Below are 20,357 nucleotides of genomic sequence, written 5' to 3'. Positions count from 1 at the left end.
TAGCCTATGCTTGCGAGAGGGACTAAAACGTTACTCCAACCGGCATATTTTCCAAATTACTGTTTTTATTGATACACAGTTTACAGTAAAGTTTCGTGTAATTCGACAGCTAACGTAAACTATATTTCATAAAAATATGAATGAATTGTAAGATTAAGAGTTTAATGAATGACGGTTAGTTTAACGTAAAAGTAGTCAATTGTGTTACGTGTAATTACGGAAAGTAAACTAGAGTTCAAGGTCCAGCCACGCTACGTGCTGAGACTGGTTGCGACAGGAACATATAGCTAGTTAGCCAAAACTACCAGTCATGGCAGACTCGAGCAACAACCACCCGAAGACCCACAATTTTAACGTGGGGGTACTTGGGCATGTCGACAGCGGGAAGACGTCGCTTGCCAGGGCTCTCAGCAGCACACGGCTGCCTTTGACAAGAACCCGCAGTCCCGAGAAAGGCATCACCCTGGATCTTCTCCTCCTTCACCATGGACCTCCCAGAGCAGCTGCTGGCGGTGTCCGGGTGCCGGGGCTATGACAATCTGCAGTTCACGCTGGTGGACTGTCCGGGACACGCGTCCCTCATTCGCACCCTCATTGGGGGAAAAGGAAGCGAATGAGGGTGGTGTTACTGTTTTAACTGCATAAATACATCTATTCCCTAACAACAGTGGCAGGACAGCAAATGCTCAGGTGTTGACACTTGTCACATGCTTTGTAAACAAGTGTAGACTAACAGTGAAATGCTTACTTACTGGCCCATCCCAACAATGCTGGGTAAAATAAATAAACATATATATATATATTACACACACACTACATGGCCAAAAGTATCCTCGTTGAACATAGCATTACAAAATAATGGACTTTAATATAGAGTTGGTCCCCCCCCCCCCCCTTTGCTGCTTTAACAGCCTCCACTTATCTGGGAAGGCTTTCCACTAGTTGTTGGAACATTGCTGCCACAAGAGCATTAGTGAGGTCGGACACTGATGTTGGGCGATTAGGCCTGGCTTGCAGTCGGTGTTCCAATTCATCCCAAAGGTGTCAGATGTGGTTGAGGTCAGGGCTCTGTTTTGGCCTGTGAAGTTCTTCCACACCGATTTCGTCAAACTTTCTGCACAGGGATATTGTCAGGCTGAAACAGGAAAGGGCCTTCCCCAAACATTTGCCACTAAGTTGGAAGCACAGACTCGTCTAGAATGTCATTGTATGCTGTAGTGTTAAGATGTCCCTTCACTGGAACTAAGGGGCCTAGCCCCGAACCATTAAAAACAGTGACACAATGACTTCTTACGTTGAAAGTCACTAAGCTTTTCAGTAAGGCCATTCTACTACCAATGTTGGTCTATGGAGATTGCAGGGCGGTGTGCTCGATTTTATACAACTGTCAGCAATGGGTGTGGTCCACGTACTTTTATTTATATATAAACATGAAGAATAAATACACAATTAGTAACGATAACTTGGCTATATACACCGGGTACCGGTACCGAGTCAATATGCAGGGGTACGAGGTAATTGAGGTGGATACAGTGCATTCGGAAAGTATTCAGACCCCTTGACTTATTCCACATTTTGTTACGTTACAACTTTGTTCTAAAATTGATTAAATCGTTTTTTTCTTCATCAATCTACAAACAATACCCTATAATGACAAAGTGAAAAAAAATAAAAACATTCACATTTTAAAAATAGAACCTTATTTACATAAGTATTCAGACCCTTTGCTATGACACTCAAAATTGAGCTCAGGTGAATCCTGTTTCCATTGATCATCCTTGATCATTCTGTGGTAAATTCAATTGATTAGACATGATTTGGAAAGGCACACACCTGTCTATATAAGGTCCCACAGTTGACAGTGCATGTCAGAGCAAAAACCAAGCCATGGGGTCGAAGGAATTGTCTGTAGAGCTCCGGAACAGGATTGTGTCGAGGCACAGATCTAGGGAAGGGTACAAAAAATGTTCTGCAACATTGAAGGTCCCCAAGAACACAGTGGCCTCCATCATTCTAAAATGGAAGAAGTTTGGAACCACCAAGACCCTTCCTAGAGCTGGCCGCCCAGCCAAACTGAGCAATCGGGGGGAAAGGGCCTTGGTGACCAAGAACCCGATCATCACTCTGACAGAGCTCCAGAGTTCCTCTGTGGAGATGGGAGAACCTTCCAGAAGGTCAACCATCTCTGCAGCACTTCACCAATCAGGCCTTTATGGTAGATTGGCCAGACGGAAGCCACTCCTCAGTAAAAGGCACATGACAGCTCGCTTGGAGTTTGAAAAAGGTACATAAAGGACTCAGCCTATGTGAAACAAGATTCTCTGGTCTGATGAAACCAAGATTGAACTATTTGGCCTGAATACCAAGCATCACGTCTGGAGGAAACATTGCACCATCCCTATGGTGAAGCTTGGTGGTGCCAGCATCATGCTGTGGGGATGTTTTTCAGCTGCAGGGACTGGGAGACTAGTCAGGATCGAGGGAAGATGAACGGAGCAAAGGACAGAGAAATCCTTGTTGAAAACCTGTCCCAGAACGCTCAGGAGCACAGACTGGGGGGAAGGTTCACCTTCCAACAGGACAACGACCCTAAGCACACAGCCAAGACAATGCAGGAGTGGCTTTGGGACAGGTCTCTGAATGTTCTTGAGTGGCCCAGCCAGAGCCTGGAACTGAACCTGATCGATCATCTCTGGAGATGAAAATAGCTGTGCAGCGACGCTCCCCATCCAACCTGACAGAACTTGAGAGGATCTGCAGAGAAGAATCGGAGAAACTTGCCAAATACAGGTGTGCCAAGATTGTAGCATCATACCCAAGAAGACTCAAGGCTGTAATCGCTGCCAAAGGCGCTTCAACAAAGTACTGAGTAAAGGGTCTGAACATTTCTAAAAACCTGTTTTTGCTTTGTCATTATGAGGTATTGTGTATAGATTGATGAGGGGGACAAAAACAATTTAAGCCATTTTAGAATAATGCTTTAACGTAACAAAATGTGGAAAAAGTCAAGGGGTCTGAATACTTTCTGAATGCACTGTATGTACAGTGTAGGGGTAAAGTGACTAGGCAATAGGATAAGTAATAAACAGTAGCAGATGCGTGTGTGATGAGTCAAAATAATTATTGCAAAGAGGGTCAATGCAGATAGTCCGGGTAGCTATTTGGTTAATTATTTAGTTGTCTTATGGCTTGGGGGTAGAAGCTGTTCATGGTCGTGCTGGTTCGAGTGTTGGTGCATCAGTACCGCTTGCCGTGCGGTAGCAAAGAGAACAGACTGTGACTTGGGTGGCTGGAGTCTTTGAAAAGTTGTAGAACCTTCCTCTGACACCGCCTTGTATAGAGTTCCTGAATGGCAGGCAGATCAGCCCTAGTGATGTACTGGGCCGTACGAACTACCCTCTGACACCGCCTTGTATAGAGTTCCTGAATGGCAGGCAGATCAGCCCTAGTGATGTACTGGGCCGTACGAACTACCCTCTGACACCGCCTTGTATAGAGTTCCTGGATGGCAGGGAGATCAGCCCTAGTGATGTACTGGGCCGTACGAACTACCCTCTGACACCACCTTGTATAGAGTTCCTGGATGGCAGGCAGATCAGCCCTAGTGATGTACTGGGCCGTACGAACTACCCTCTATAGCGGCTTGCGGTCGGATGCCAAGCTGTTGCCCGTCAGGAAGTCCAGCATCCCGTTGCAGAGGGAGGTGTTCAGTCCCAGGGTTCTGAGCTTAGTGGTGAACTTCGAGGGCACTATGTTGTTGAACAGCTGGGTTTCTTTTTGTAATCTGTCATAGTTTGCAAGCCCTGACACATCAGATGAGTGACAGAGCTGACGTAGTAGGATTCAATCTTAGTCTTGTATTGACGCTTTGCCTTTTTTTTATGGCGCGTCGGAGGTCATAGCGGGATTTCTTATAGGCGTCCATATTAGTTTCCTACTCGTTGAAAGCGGAAGCTTTCGCTCAGTGTGAATGTTCCTTGTAATCCATGGCTTTGGTTGGGAAATGAAACGGGCCAGTCAGCTGTCTGACAGCTGGCACTCTAGCCCTGAAGTTTGACGGTCAGGTACAGGAATGGCAAGTGGCAACATACAATGACTTTATCAGATAAGGACAACATGTTCATGGATAATTGATTGAGGGTGGTAACTTCCGATACTGTAGAGCTTACTGTATTGTCTGTGAAGTGCTGTCAGAGTTCAACTCCCGATCCAGCCAGCAGAGGGCGAATGAGGACTGCAGAATATAGACTACACAAACACCCATACAAATACAGTACCAGTCAAAAGTTTGGACACATCTACTCATTCAAGTTCTTTTCTTGATTTTTACTATTTTATACATTGTAGAATAATAGTCAAGACATCAAAACTATGAAATAACATGGAATCATGTAATAACCAAAAAAGATTGAAACAAATCAAAATATATTTTAGAGTCTTCAAAGTAGCCACCCTTTGCCTTGATGACAGCTTTGCACACTCTTGGCATTCTCTCAACCAGTTTCATGAGGTAGTCACCTGGAATGCATTTCAATTAACAGGTGTGCCTTGTAAAAAGTTAATTTGTGGACTTTCTTTCCTTAATGAGTTTGAGCCAATCAGTTGTGTTGTGACAAGGTAGGGGAGGTATACAGAAGATGGCCCTATTTGGTAAAAGTCAAGTCCTCATTACTTTAAGGCATGAAGGTCTGTCAACTCGGAAAATTGCAATCGCAAAAACCATCAAGCGCTATAATGAAACTGGCTCTCATGAGGACCGCCACAGGAAAGGAAGACCCAGAGTTACCTCTGCTGCAAAGGATAAGTTCATTAGAGTTAACTGCACCTCAGATTGCAGCCCAAATAAATGCTTCACAGAGTTCAAGTAACAGACACATCTCAACATCAACTGTTCAGAGGAGACTGTGTGAATCAGGCCTTCATGGTTGAATTGCTGCATAGAAACCACTACTAAAGGACACCAATAATAAGAAGAGACTTGCTTGGGCCAAGAAACACAAGCAATGGACATTAGACCGGTGGAAATCTGTTCTTTGGTCTGTTGAGTCCAAATTTTAGATTTTTGTTTCCAATCGCCATGTCTTTGTGAGACGCAGAGTAGGTTAATGGATGATCTCTGCATGTGTGGGTCCCACCGTGAAGCATGGTGGAGGAGGTGTGGGGGTGCATTGCTGGTGTCACTGTCAGTGATTTATTTAGAATTCAAGGCTACCACAGCATTCTGCAGCATTATGCCATCCCATGTGGTTTGAGCTTAGTGGGACTATCATTTGTTTTTCAACAGGACGATGACCCAACACACCTCCAGGTTGTGTAAGGGCTATTTGACCAAGGAGAGTGATGAAGTGCTGCATCAGATGACCTGGCATCCACAATCACCCGACCTCAACCCAATTGAGATGGTTTGGGATGAGTTGGACTGCAGAGTGAAGGAAAAGCAGCCAACAAGTGCTGAGCATATGTGGAAACTCCTTCAAGACTGTTGGAAAAGCATTCCTCATGAAGCTGGTTGAGAGAATGCCAAGAGTGTGCAAAGCTGTCATCAAGGCAAAGGGTGGCTACTTTGAAGACTCTAAAATCTATTTTGATTTAACACTTTTTTGGTTACTACATGATTCCATATGTGTTATTTCATAGGTTTGATGTCTTCACTATTATTCTACAATGTAGAAAAATAGTATAAATAAAGAAAAACCCTTGAATGAGTAGGTGTGTCCAAACGTTTGACTGGTACTGTATAATTTATTTCTCAAATCAACCATGCAAAGCAGCCATTACATGGTTAACGCACACTGACTGACTGGCCCCTCCACTATCCTGTGGCTTTGCAAGGAGAGAGAGAGGTGGAATGGGTAGAACTCTCCAGGAGGACGAGAAAGATTTCCTTATCCTTACGGCTCAGTTGAACTCTGCTCACTCATTTCCCCTCTCTTCTTTCTAGCTACTACCCCCCCCCCCCCCCCTCCACCCCCTCCAATGAGTGTTTGTAGGGTTGATCCACTTTGTTTAATTATTTCTATTAATATCAGGAGTTGACAATATGTATCCTGTAAGAGGAGACTGCTTTGACAGGCCTGAGAGGTGAGGGTGAGCAAACTGGGCATTGGTGGGAGAAGAGAACAGGGGGAGTCGCAGTAGAAGGAAAGTAGGATAAGGGGAATACACAGACACACACACACACACACACACACACACACACACACACACACACACACACACACACACACACACACACACACACACACACACACACACACACACACACACACACAGGAGTGCAGCCTGAGTCAGTGTATATGGCTGGTAGTTTGCTATATAAAGCCAGTGTGTCTCTGTGGATGGCACATGCTGTGGATTAGGGCGGAAGGAAGGTGTGGGGAACGGGGTATGTACTAAGCTTCCCCTCCTATCCCCAATGGGGAGAGCACAGGAAAGAAAGGGAGCCAAAGAGAGGCAGAGCAAAGAGGGGAGCACAGGAAAGAAAGACTGCCAAAGTGAGGGAAAGAAAGAGGGAGGAAAGACAACCAAGCGAGCTGGGTCTCTAATTTCAGCCCTCTAGCCCTTCTCCCTTCTTTACATCCCTTTGTACCCTCCCTCCCTCTTTCCCTCTCTTCTTGTTCTGTTGTTATTCTTGGTTGTCTGTTTCTGTTCCTGTTGCTCCATTGGTTGCTCAACTTATGAATTTGGTCATATGGCCCTCCAGGAGTCCTGTGTAGAGGAGCTGTAACCATGCAGTGCTGAGTGTGCACAATCATTTCACTGCAGTAGTTTTGGACTGCGGTGTTTATTATTGACAAGTCATATAGCATAAATGAAAGTATAATTGTGCGTGTGTGTTCCAGGGGCTCAGATCATAGACCTGATGATGCTGGTGGTAGACATGGTGAAGGGGGTCCAGACCCAGACAGAAGAGTGTCTGCTGATAGGAGAGCTGACCTGCAACCCGCATGGTGGTCATTCTCAACAAGACTGACCTGCTGCCGCCCAACAAGAGACAGACCGCCATCAACAAGATGACCAAGAGACTGCACAAGACCCTGGAGAACACCAGGTACCACACACACACACACACACACACACACACACACACACACACACAGTCATTCTAACCCGTTTCATCCCCTGTTGGCCAAATTTAAAGACTGTCTTGTGATTGCCGTGGCAGCGAAGCCTGGGGGTCCTGAGGCCCCTGAAACAGAGGAACCCTAGGGAGTGCCTGACCTAATGGAGGTAAAGACCCTGAACACACTGGTGCCCCAGGATGTGCCTGCACTATTAGCGGTATGGGTTAATATTCTGACTAGACAGGACAAACCCGTTTTCCCAATTTCTGGTATATCATCAAGATAAATTATTCACAGCACGTTTTTGGAGACATTCAGCAGTTTGTACCTGGTTAATTAGAATGTTGTTGGAAATTAATGTTGAAAGCAAACATTTTGTATTCCTAAAACATACATTGAAAATTATGCTATCGCTGATTCCTGTTGACAAGAACTTTTCATAAATGGGCCAATGTCAAAACACAGTTTTGAAGTGTCCAAATCAATAATCAATAGATACAAAAACTATTTGTGATATTGAAAACCTAAACATAAAATGTACTACCTACATATACAGTTGAAGTCGGAAGTTTACATACACTTATTACACTCACTAAAACATTTTTTTTTTAATTTCTTGTTAACAAACTATAGTTTTGGCCAGTCGGTTAGGACACCTACTTTGTGCATGACACAAGTAATTTTTCCAACAATTGTTTACAGACAGATTATTTCATTTATAATTCAAGGTATCCCAATTCCAGTGGGTCAGAAGTTTACATACTTGACTGTGCCTTTAAACAGCTTGGAAAATTCCAGAAAATGATGTCATGGCTTTAGAAGCTTCTGATAGGCTAATTGACATCATTTGAGTCAATTGGAGGTGTACCTGTGGATGTATTTCAAGGCCTACCTTCAATCTCAGTGCCTCTTTGCTTGACATCATGGGAAAATCAAAAGAAATCAGCCAAGACCTCATAAGAAAATGGAGACCTCCACAAGTCTGGTTCATCCATGGGAGCAATTTCCAAACGCCTGAAGGTACCATGTTCATCTGTACAAACAATAGTACACATGTATAAACACCATGGGACCAGGCAGCCGTCATACCGCTCAGGAAAGAGACGTGTTCTGTCTCCTAGAGATGAACGTACTTTGGTGCGAAAAGTGCAAATCAATCCCAGAACAACAGCAAAGGACCTTGTGAAGATGCTGGAGGAAACAGGTATAAAAGTATCTATATCCACAGTAAAACGAGTCCTATATCGACATAACCTGAAAGGCCGCTCAGCAAGGAAGAAGCCACTGCTCTAAAACCGGCATAAAAAAGCCAGACTACGGTTTGCAACTGCACATGGGGACAAAGATCATACTTTTTGGAGAAATGTCCTCTGGTCTGATGAAACAAAAATAAAACTGTTTATGTTTGGAGGAAAAAGGGGGAGGCTTGCAAGCTGAAGAACACCATCCCAACCGTGAAGCACGGGGGTGGCAGCATCATGTTGTGGGGGTACTTTGCTGCAGGAGGGACTGGTGCACTTCACAAAAATAGATGGCATCATGAGGTAGGAAAATTATATGGATATACTGAAGCAACATCTCAAGACATCAGTCAGGAAGTTAAATCTTGGTCGTAAATGGGTCTTCTAAATGGACAATGACCCCAAGCATACTTCCAAAGTTGTGGCAAAATGGCTTAAGGGCAACAAAGTCAAGGTATTGGAGTGCCCATCACAAAGCCCTGACCTCAACCCTACAGAAAACTTGTGGGCAGAACTGAAAAGGCGTGTGCGAGCAAAGAGGCCTACAAACCTGACTCAGTTACACCATCCCTGTCAGGAGGAATGGGCCAAAATTCACCCAACTTATTGTGGGAAGCTTGTGGAAGGCTACCTGAAACGTTTGACCCAAGTTAAACAATTTAAAGGCAATGCACCCAAATACTAATTGAGTGTATGTAAAGTTCTGGGAATGTGATGAAAAAAAAAAAAGCTAAAATAAATTATTCTCTCTACCATTATTCTGACATTTCACATTCTTAAAATAGTGATGATCCTAACTGATGTAAGACAGGGAATTTTTAAGAGGATTAAATGTCAGGAATTGTGAAAAACTGAGTTTAAAGGTATTTGGCTAAGGTGTATGTAAACTTCCGACTTCAACTGTACATGTGCCCAATAGTAATATATTACTTGTATTATAATTTTTTATGAGCACCTTATAAACTGCATATGCACCAAAAACCCTTTTGGTTTGACAAGTGGCAATAAATCCCTCGTATTGATTGGGGGGGGGGAGATCAGGTTATTTGCACAATAAAAAACACACAGGAACTGTAAATATTGTTTACATCACTGGTTAGAGGACAAGCTGTTGAGGACAGCCTGCTACGTTTTGGAGTGATGCATTTTGATTTGGGGCTCGCCAAAACAGAAAGAGAAACACAGCTCTTATTTGCCAGTCACTCATAATCGATATCGCGTTGAAATCAATAGAACGAGAGGGGGGAGTCAGGTTGCTTGTCCTGTTCGAACACTACTGAAAAACCACACTGAATCTGGGATAGTATGTATACTGTATCACTGGTTAGAGGACAACTTGTAAAAAAACATCCAGCTACATTTTCGATTGTTGCATTTTGTTTCAAGTGGATCGCCAATGCGGAAAGGTAAACGCAGCACTATTTTGTTAAAGGGATACTTTGGGATTTTGTCAATGAGGTCCTTTATGTACTACCCCAGAGTCAGATGAACTGGTGGATAGCATGCTAGTAGATACCCATAGATTTCCAGTAAATCTCTGGGGAAGTAGATGAATTGTCAACAGCCCGAAGTATCCCTTTAATCACTCATATCAATATCACATTGAAATCAGTAGAGTGAGGCAAACGTTTGGGTGGTAGGCGCTGTTTGAACTAAAACTATTCAAAGGCCACACTGAGTCTGAGGATATTTTTTTATATCACCGGTTAGAAGTTAATTTGCTAAAGACAGCGGTCTACATATTGCTTTGTTATTTAACTTACATGAATCACACTCCTGTATATGATATCAACACTGACAAAGTTTGGCTGTTATTTCAGTGATAATTTGAATCTGGTGTGAGGCTAGCAACTTTTATATAGAGCCCACCCCAAATTCTCCATGCTGTTTGAGTTCAAAAATGAGAGCACAGTTCTAACAACTCCTGTGACCCACAGTGCTTATGTCTTAATCACAGGACAAAACCAAAGAGATTGAACTGTTTTAAGCAAATGATCTTGTACCGTCATGCTGACTATAAACTTTTATACTAACATCACCAATCTGAGGTAAAAAGCATGTGTAATTCCCCCCAATTTGATGTAGGGAAATTCCATGGTAATGGAATTACTGAAAATTGTACCAAAACATATTTACAGGAAGAACTGTGCTGATACAAAGTTTGGTAATAGAATAAAACTTAGGTTTGACCGTAATTCTGTAACCAAACTTTCCATCTGCACAGTTTTTCCAGTAGATGTGTTTTTGTACAATTTTCTGTGGAGATTGTTAAAGTAGTCCTTGTGCATAGAGTTGTACGGTTTGTTAAACTTTGAAATCAATGGTTTGGGTTTGGTATACATTTTGAAGTGAAAAATTGGAGTCTAAGAGTAATTCGGTTAACTTGGAATTGCCCTGTGGTCAGAACGTGAGCTTGTGTAATGTAGTAACACATACTGTCCACATCATGGAAAGTAGTGTAATGTAAATTAATTAAATGTGGCATAAAAATGCAATATTTTAATTTAGGATTATAGTTATAGTTAGTTAACTCACAGATTTTTACAATAATCACCATATATTTGTCACTAGTTTAACCATTTAGAGAGTTAAGTGCTCTCAAACACATTTGGACCGGGTGCTCTAGACTATAGCTTCCATAGTGTCTGTGCAGCAGCCTGAACGTTCGACGCCGCTTTTCTTACTGGTGTGAAGACCGCTTCAATGATACCTACAGTATCCTTTAATTGAAACGGTACAGTAAAAGGTAGATACCATAGAACAAAGAGGCATATGACAGACACTGTCATAGGTCAGGGGGTTCTGCCCTATGATTAAAACACAAGAGCCGCTGTCAGGAAGTCTTTATGAAACCACAGGATGCACAGACTCAACACTAAGATATGCTTCTGATTAGGACTGGCCCTCTAGTCTGTGTGTGTGTGTGTGTGTGTGTGTGTGTGTGTGTGTGTGTGTGTGTGTGTGTGTGTGTGTGTGTGTGTGTGTGTGTGTGTGTGTGTGTGTGTGTGTGTGTGTGTGTGTGTGTGTGTGTGTGTGTGTGTGTGTGTGTGTGTGTGTGTCTGTGAGACTAGCCTGAATCACACTCATGCCTACGATGACCGTACAATGTTATGACAGCAGTTTTGACTTTGCTCCGTATGCACGTCTCCCCGAGCTGTTGAGGAGCCAGACGTGCCTCCCTCACAGAGACCCGGGGGGAGCCCTGCTGATGGCGGTGGACCACTGCTTCTCCATCCGCGGTCGGGGCATGCTCATGACCGGAACCATCCTACAGGGGGCGCTAGCTGTCAATGACACCGTGGAGATCCCAGCGCTCGAGCTACGGTCACTGACCACAGAACGTTGATTTGCATGACCACTGAAAGAAGTCCTGGTCAGTGGTTCTCAACCCGCTAAGTCTATTGACCAACAACAATTATTTGTGATATTGCTGATTTATTAGAGTACGTTAGTCAGTTGAATTAGTTTCATGGCATGCTCTTAGTCCCTGCTTCCAGAAAGGTGGAGAATCGTTGTTGCAGTAGAAGAACCCTGATTCAGATGACCTGGACAGCACAAGGCTGGAGTAGAAGCTACAGAGTTCATAAGTTGACTGGAAGAGGAGGGAGGGGAAAGAGGGATGGTAGTGTGGGGGTGGAGGATGTGTGTGTGTTTTGGAAAGGGCAGGATGGGGAGACTGGGGAGGAGGGGTGGGGGTTGACAGTACAGGAGCTGACTAATTTAGACCAGATGCAGTCACTCACATTTGTTTGTAGGCCAGCCTAGTCTAAACACCAGCTTATTGTATTCAACCTTACTATCAACTGGTGTCATTATAACATCCTCCATCAGGTGGCAGCAAAAGCCTGAAAAAAACAGGGTTTTGTCTCGGCATTCAGTGCCAGAGAAGAATCGTGGTTAGGCCACAACGACCATACTCAGTCACAACACAACAATGGACTCACAACAAAAACAACACTCAGTGATGGGTAGGATAATTGGCCCTGTAACCGAATGGCTGCTGGGTCAAATCCCTGAGCCGACAAGGTAAAAATCTGCCGCCCTGCTCTTGAGCAAGGCAGTTAACCCCCAACGACAATTGCTCCCCGGGCACCGATGATGTGGACGTCGATTAAGGCAGCCCCCAGCACCGCTCTGATTCAGAGGGGTTGGGTTAAATGCGGAAGACACATTTCAGTTGAATGTATTCAGTTGTACAACTGACTAGGTAGCCCCTTTCCCTGTTCTGTTGTATATTGTACATGGTAATACCTCGTAATTTGCCAATTGCATAACTAACCTTGCACAAACATACAACAGTCGGTTAGTTTGATTGTCTCTCTGTGTTTGTCTTTTAACCCCTAGGTGACCAAGAAAGTGAAGTTGACCCAGATGTTCCGGCAGCCGGTGTGTGGGGCCATGCAGGGTGACCGCGTGGGTGTGTGTGACCCAGTTTGACCCCAAATTGCTAGAACGGGGGTGGTGTGTACCCCTGGTTCCCTACACACCCTCCACGCTGCCCTCATCTCCGTCAGAAAGACTGGCTAAAGATTGGCCACCCATGCCAAGTTCCATATCACCGTGGGGCATGAGACCGTCATGGCCAGGGTCACCTTCTTCGGTCTGCCCCCTGGGGAGACCCCCCAGACCCCTACCACGGACCCCCAGTCATCCCCCTCCGACCCCCACTCCCCTCAGCCAAAACCCAGCCCTCTGAGCACACCCTTCTCCTTTGACCCGGATTACTTCCACCAGGACGAGTATGTGATTGGCCAGCGGGAGGCCGGAGGGGCTGGCCAGACTCGGAGCAGTGGGCGCTGCTGGAGTTTGAGCGTCCGGTCACGTGTCGCTCTCTCTGCCTGGTGATTGGCTCCAAGCTGGACACAGACATCAACGCCAACGCGTGCCGGCTGGCGTTCCAGGGGCGTCTGCTGGAGGGCTTTGAGGAGAAGAGCTGCTCTGAGACTACACTACCCAGACTACGCATCTACAAGGAGGGAGCGGTGGAGAGGGTGAGTGGACGCCCTGCTCGCCTCTCTCTGACACCCTGCCCTCCCATCACCCTTCATGGATCTCTGTTCTTGCTCCTTTGCCCTCTCTCTCACCCCTCTTCTCCCTCTTTCTCTCTCTCTCTCGTCTTTGTTTGGATTTTTCATTGCTGGTGGTGCTGGAGCGTGTTGCAGGGACTGAGCTCCCATTGTGCGCACACACACAGAGTCCCTGGGGCGGTGCGGGAGGGCAGCGTGGAGAGGTATGTGGGGCCTTGACCTGTGCTGGGCTGTGACACAGGCGTGTGGTCCCCTGATGCCAGAGGCAGCAGCCAGACAGACTGGTGCTGTTTGGACACACCTGAGTGGCACAGGAATATACCCACATGGCTCTCTGCATTCCTCACGACCCGCACTCTAGCCTCTGCTCTCTCTGTTCTCTCTCTCTCTCTGTTCTCTCACTCTGTTCTCTCTCTCTCTCTCACTCTAGCCTCTGCTCTCTCTGCTCTCTCTCTGATTTCTCACTCTGTTCTCTCACTCTGTTCTCTCACTCTGTTCTCTCTCTCTCTCTCTCTCTCTCTCTCTCTCTCTCTCTCTAGCCTCTGTTCTCTCTCTCTGTTCTCTCTCTCTGTTCTCTCTCTCTGCTCTTTTTTTTCTTTCTCTCTTTGTGTACTCGATCCGTCATGTTTTTTTTGTCTCTCACCTTCACCCTCTTTCTCCCTGGCTCCATCTCACTCTTGTAATATATTTCTATGTTCCTCAGTTTGTCTTTCCCCTTTTGGCTCATAAGAGTCTTATCTGCCTCTCGTTGCTCCTGTCTGTCTCTGTCTGTTTGAGTGTTGTCTGCCACCCAGCAGCAGCCAGCAGTGTGTCTGTGTGTACACGCCCTCAGTCAGGGTCGCTTACAGGTCAGAGGTCAAGTGTGTGGACAAGTTTTACTGCTGTTAGCACCTCAGGCTGTTGACAGCCAACCCCACAGTTACACTTCAGTCCTTGACCCTCTCCCTGTGAGGTCAGACTCTGTTCATGTGGGTGTGTGTGGGTTCCCCTCACATAATGAGGAAGTGCTGTTTGTTTTTTTTTTTCTAAGAGGACATATACCTGAGATGTTGGAATGTTTGAGATATGACTGTGTCTTTAAGTCATGCCTTTGTCACAATGTTGTCTGACATGTGTACCAACTGTAGCTTATCTGTGGTCACGCTTCAGTCAGAACCCAACGTCAGAGAGAGAGAAAGGGAGCGAAGGGGGAGGGTTCAGGAAAGAGTGAGGGGGAGAAGTAGAGAGAGAGAGACAGAGCGGTGCCCTCCCTTTATCGGATCAGTGACGGTTGAGAGAGTCTCAGTGATGGAGAGAAAATACAAACAACAAACAGAAGAAGAATGTGTAGAGGAATGAAAGAGGAGATACAGACAAACTGGTGGCAGGCCTAGGGCAATGTGGCTCGTTGGGTTGGGACGGGGTACAGAACAGTGTCATGGTGGGGTCAGCCACCCCCCACTATGGCGACAGAGTGGCAGCATGGTAACACGAGGTCATGTACCAGTGTCTGTTAAATCAGAGAGAGGAACATAGAAAACAAACACACACTGACCTCTCTGTGCTGGAGGAAGTTTATACTGTCAGACTCAATAAATAATTCAAGGATATGCTGGATAATTTTAGGATATTTTCCACGTGTGTTATTTGCTTTTATCAGTAACTGGAAGCTGTTCGTTGAATAATAATATTATTTAAGCTTATTACATTATAATAATTATATTTTATATTTTCTTATATGATTTCTTTGTATCTGTCATTGGTGCCCCTCATGTCTCTTTACTCATCTCTAATATTTATATATTCCTTAATTCCGTTCTTTTACTTTTAGGTTTGTGTGTATTGTGTGTATTGTTGTGAATTGTTAGATATTACTTCACTGATGGAGCTAGAAACACAATCATTTCGCTACACCCTCAATAACATCTGCCAAACACATGAATGTGATCAATAACATCTGCCAAACATGTGAATGTGACCAGTAACATCTGCCAAACACGTGAATGTGGCCAATAACATCTGCCAAACACGTGAATGTGACCAATAACATCTGATTTGATTTGGTCAGGTAACAGATGACTACACTGTGATTGGGCGAAACCTGTTTAAGAAGTAGACCAACCTGCAGTTGTTTTTGGGGTTAAAGGTCACTCTCAACCGGCGAGGCAGAGATCATCGAGGGCGGCTTCGGACAAAGTGGCAAGTTTAAGATCCGGGTGCCAGGTAAGTAGTGGTGGGGCTGGAGGTAAAGGTAGAGGTGGTGTATGAATCTGTTTAGGAAGAAAAGGACCACGCCGACGGTTGATTAAAATCCGCAGACCCATGGGCGTCCTATCACATTTTACCATCAGATATTGCAGTGGATGGGCGTCCTATCACATCTGACCATCCGATACCACCCATCATTTAATATTAATTTCCTGGCGATTCTACATGTTGATTTGCCACTGTTCGTTGACAGCAGGTGATCTACTGTGCACGGCCAACGTTCCTTATGGTGTCTCTCCTTCGTAAGCTCCATTAACAGTCAAGATAAGGACTGTATCGTTTGAGTTTGTTACTGCGTTTGTTGCCAATGCATATTCCATCTGTTTATTAGTCAGAATTATGCAATTACATTTATAGTACAACCAAAGCATGAAAGGGGCCTTCTCTGTTTTTCCTGCATCTCTCTCTCTGGTTCCCGTGCTCGCAGTACATTCGTTATCAGGATCAGGATGTGGTTAGAGTTGTGGGCTGGGAATCCCACTCCAGCATTCCCAGGATTCCTCTGGGAGTAGCTCTGGGTCCGAGGGAAGTCTGCTCCCTGTTTATTTTACCTTGTGTCTCTCCGCTCCCCTCCGACCCACAGCTAGGATCCACACCGGGCCGGGCAGGAAGAGAAACCAAAAACATTTAGAAAGAGAAGCCTACCTATATCCTCTCAACTCACTCACATTCACGTACACACTCACACACATGCTCTTACATACACACTGACATACTTGGCTAGTCACTTAAGACATTCAGTATGCTCATTGCTCATACTCATACATACTCATAGTATGACGGTGCTGTGTGATCCTTTGACCTCTAGCTACCCCAGGTGTGTTTGTGTTGTGTGTTGTGTGTGCTCCCTTTCTCTCGTTGTTGTTCTTTTCTTCTCCCCTCAGACCCCTTCATGGCACATGATTAAAGACAGAGAAAGCCACGGAGAGAGGGAGAAATGGAAAGAAGGAGGGCTAGTTAGATTTGAAGGGCTTCTTTGAAGGCCCTCCAGGCCTCTCCACAACCTCCCCCCTCTCACACAGTCACTACTGTCCAATCCCCCCGCTATCCGCCCTCCCCTGGACCTGACCCCAAACTCATCCCCTACAAGCCCCTAAAGGCCACCAGCCTGGCACCAGACAGTTATTCTGTCTCTCCAGAGAGAGATGGAGGGATAGATGGAGGGGTAGATGGAGGGAAAGGAGCAGAGAAAGATAGGGGAGTAGTGTGGTTTGTGTACGTGATGTCCGCTTGGATAGAACAAATGTTTTCATTATGTGGTTTAAATCAATACCACAGCTTGTTATACATGTGTGAAGGTGGCTTCAGGAGGGTAATTCACTGTGTGTGCGTGTTTGCAAATTAGTTGTATTTTACTCAAAACATGAACTAGATTTGACCGTTTTATTGGACACTATCACATGATTCATTCTAGTTTGTATTTACTGCTATTTATCTAAGTGCTTCCCTTTGTGTGATTGTTTGCGTGAGTGTTTGTGTGAGTAAGTGAATGAGAGAAAGCGAGAGAGAGAGAAGTGGAGTAAGGCCAATCGAATAGATCGGAGATATCCATCCCCGTAATCCTAACAACCCTCATGCTGGCATAACCATAACAATCTCCTCGGTGGCGCCGTGTGACGCGGGTAGGCGAGGTCAGCCGATGCAGAGGTTTGCTCAGGGAACATTTCTCAGCTCCACGTGAGCAGAAAAACAAACACACACACACACACACACACACACACACACACACACACACACACACACACACACACACACACACACACACACACACACACACACACACACACACACACACACACACACACACACGTACACAGGAATAGATGCCCCAGAGGAATCCACGGCATGCCCACAACCGCCTGATGACTGTCAGACACCAGTGTAAATGTCAGCCAGGACAGGACCGCCACAGAGAACCCTGACAGAGCCACGGTTCTTCTACAACTATAGGAACCGCGAGACAAGACCAGCACAACAGATCTACACTATATATACAAAGTATGTGGACATCCATTCAAATGAATGGATTCGGCTATTTCAGCCACACCCATTGCTGACAGGTGTATAAAATGGAGCACTCAGCCATGCAATCTCCATAGAGAAACATTGGCAGTAGAAGGGCCTCACTGAAGAGCTCAGTGACTTTCAGCATGGCACCATCATAGGATGCCACCTTTCCAGCAAAGTCAGTTTGTCAAATTTCTGCTCTGCTGGAGCTGCCCAGGTAAACTGTAAAAGTTGAAGTGCTGTTATTGTGAAGTGGAAACGTCTAGGAGCAACACCAGCTCAGCCTCGAAGTGGTAGGCCACACAAGCTCACAGAACGGGACTGCCGATTGCTGCAAGAGTGCTGTAAAAGAACGCTACCTGCCCAAATGCATCGTGCCAACTGTAAAGTTTGGTTGAGGAGGAATAATGGTCTGGGGCTGTTTTTCATGGTTTGGGCTAGGCCCCTTAGTTCCAGTGAAGGGAAATCTTTACATTTCAGCATACAATGACATTCTGGACGATTCTGTGCTTCCAACTTTTTGTAGCAACAGTTTGGGGGAACGCCCTTTCCTGTTTCATCATGGCAATGCCGCCATGCACAAAGTGAGGTCCATACAGAAATGGTTTGTCGAGATCGGTGTGGAAGAACTTTACTGGCCTGCACAGAGCCTCAGCTGCTCTTGTGGCTGAATGGAAGCAAGTCCCCGCAGCAATGTTCTAGTCTAGTGGAAAGCCTTCCCAGATCAGTGGAGGTTGTTATAGCAGCAAAGGAGGGATCAACTCAATATTAATGCCCATGATTTTGGAATGAGATGTTCAACAAGCAGGTGTCCACATACTTTTGTAGTCATGTAGTGTTTCTGTTCTCTCTCCCATCTCCTCCATCTCTGTCATCAACACTCTAAAGAGCAGATATATACCGTTGACCCTGATTCACCAACTGAGAGCAGTCAGAACAGGTCTAGTGGTGTGGCCTAGGGTGGTCTAAGCCATTGCCTCCAGATCACATATAACGCTACAGCATGGGTACGAATCCGGCCCACTGCTATTTCAGCACACTCGCTCTTCTATATTTTCTCTCTACCTCTGTCCAATCCTTTGTTCAATTTTGATCATTTAAATTATTTATTTTTTGTATTTGTTAAATACCTATGTGACTTGTATAAACTACCAGCAATTGTAATGCTCATATGATTTCTCTTTATCTCTCCCTCTCTCTTCCCCATTCCCTCTTTCTTCTCTTCAGAGGGTCTCAGTCTAGAGACTAAGCAGCTCCTCTCCTCCACCTCCAAGAAGAAAGGAAAGGGTGGGGCTAAGGGAGAACTAGCCAAAGAGGAAGATGCCAAGATGGACACTCAGCCAATCAACATCAGCCTCCGATTCAAGAGATACATTTTTGACTTCCACAAGAAGATGGTTCAGTCTTGAGGTGCGTTCAGTTCACTTGAACGTTTGCTACGTTGTGGAGCGGTTTGTACTGAACAACACGTTTCCCCAAAACTTTCTTGTATGTTCTTGAACAATGAGTGATGAGTGATGTATTTAAAGGGCAGTGGTCATGCTGACAGCGTTCCCAAACCCACAACCCCTCCCCATTTTTAAACTGGTTGTTCATTACAGCACTGTTTCCGTTCAATTGAATGTTCCAGAACGTAAAAACGTACTGACCGCAGCCCTGACCTTTGCAGCAGCAGCTAGAGAATGAGAACAGAGATAGAGTGGTTCAAAGAAAAGTGGCTACACTGTTCTCCTTTTCGAGTTGAAAGTAACGATTACTATATTTTCAATATATTTTTCCATGATAGGTGAGTAAATGCTTGTACAAAATAAAAAAAGGTGTGTCAGCTGGGTTACAGTAATGATGGAAAGCGGAGAGAGTGGTTCAGAGACGCTGTAAAGGCTGGCCTCTGTATCTGGAATACATAGTGCCTTCAGAAAGTATTCATACCTCTTGACTTATTCCACATTTTGTTGTGTTACAGCCTGATTTCAAAATAATGACAAAGTGAAAATGTTTTTAGAAATGTTTGCAAATTTATTGAAAATGAAATACAGAAATATCTCATTTACATAATTATTCACACCCCTGAGTCAATACTTTGTAGAAGCACCTTTGGCAGTGACTATAGCTGTGAGTCTTTCTGGGTAAGTCTCTATGAGATTTCCATACCTGGATTGTGCAACATTTGCCCATTTATTTATTTCAAAATTCTTTGCTAGACAGTCATTTTCAGTCTTGCCGTAACTGTTTTAAAGTCACCATTGGCCTCATGGTGAAATCCATGAGCGGTTTCCTTCCTCTCCGGCAACTGAGTTAGGAAGGACGCCTTTATCTTTCTAGTGACTGGGTGTATTGATACACCGTCCAAATGTAATTAATACACCAGAAAGCCATTGCAATGCTAGTTATAGCCTAATGTTAGCTAGCTAACTAACATTGAATCTAGTTGGTTAGCTTTAGCTACCTGCAGATTCATACTCCAGCATTTCATGCATGGTGGCTAGCTATGACAATCCATTTTGTACTGTAGCTATGGGTTGGGATTATGGTTAATTGTTTAGCTAGCTAACTAACATATAACTTTATTTCTGCTAGCTAGCTACATGTCTAAACAAAATACTCCACTTCGCAAGAGAATATTTACGTGACCCATCAATTTAGCCAGATGTGTCTGGGGGTGATTACGGACGTCTATTGTAGTTCATGAACATGTCTAGACAATAGTGATCCATCCACTTAGCTAGATGTGGCTGGGGGGTGGTTATAGCATTTATTTAACATGACCCATC

General features: G+C 44.9%; 1 pseudogene; it reads left to right on the top strand.

The window, feature by feature from the left end:
* The first annotated feature begins 242 nt into the window (after positions 1 to 242).
* Positions 243 to 19,318, top strand: LOC106565549 (selenocysteine-specific elongation factor-like; annotated as a pseudogene).
* Positions 19,319 to 20,357: the final 1,039 nt, after the last annotated feature.

This window comes from Salmo salar, chromosome 12 (assembly GCF_965601325.2).
Source record: "Salmo salar chromosome 12, fSalSal1, whole genome shotgun sequence".
Lineage (NCBI taxonomy): Eukaryota > Metazoa > Chordata > Actinopteri > Salmoniformes > Salmonidae > Salmo > Salmo salar.
The sequence above is the reverse complement of the archived record's forward strand: the minus strand, read 5'-3'. Positions and strand labels throughout refer to the sequence as shown.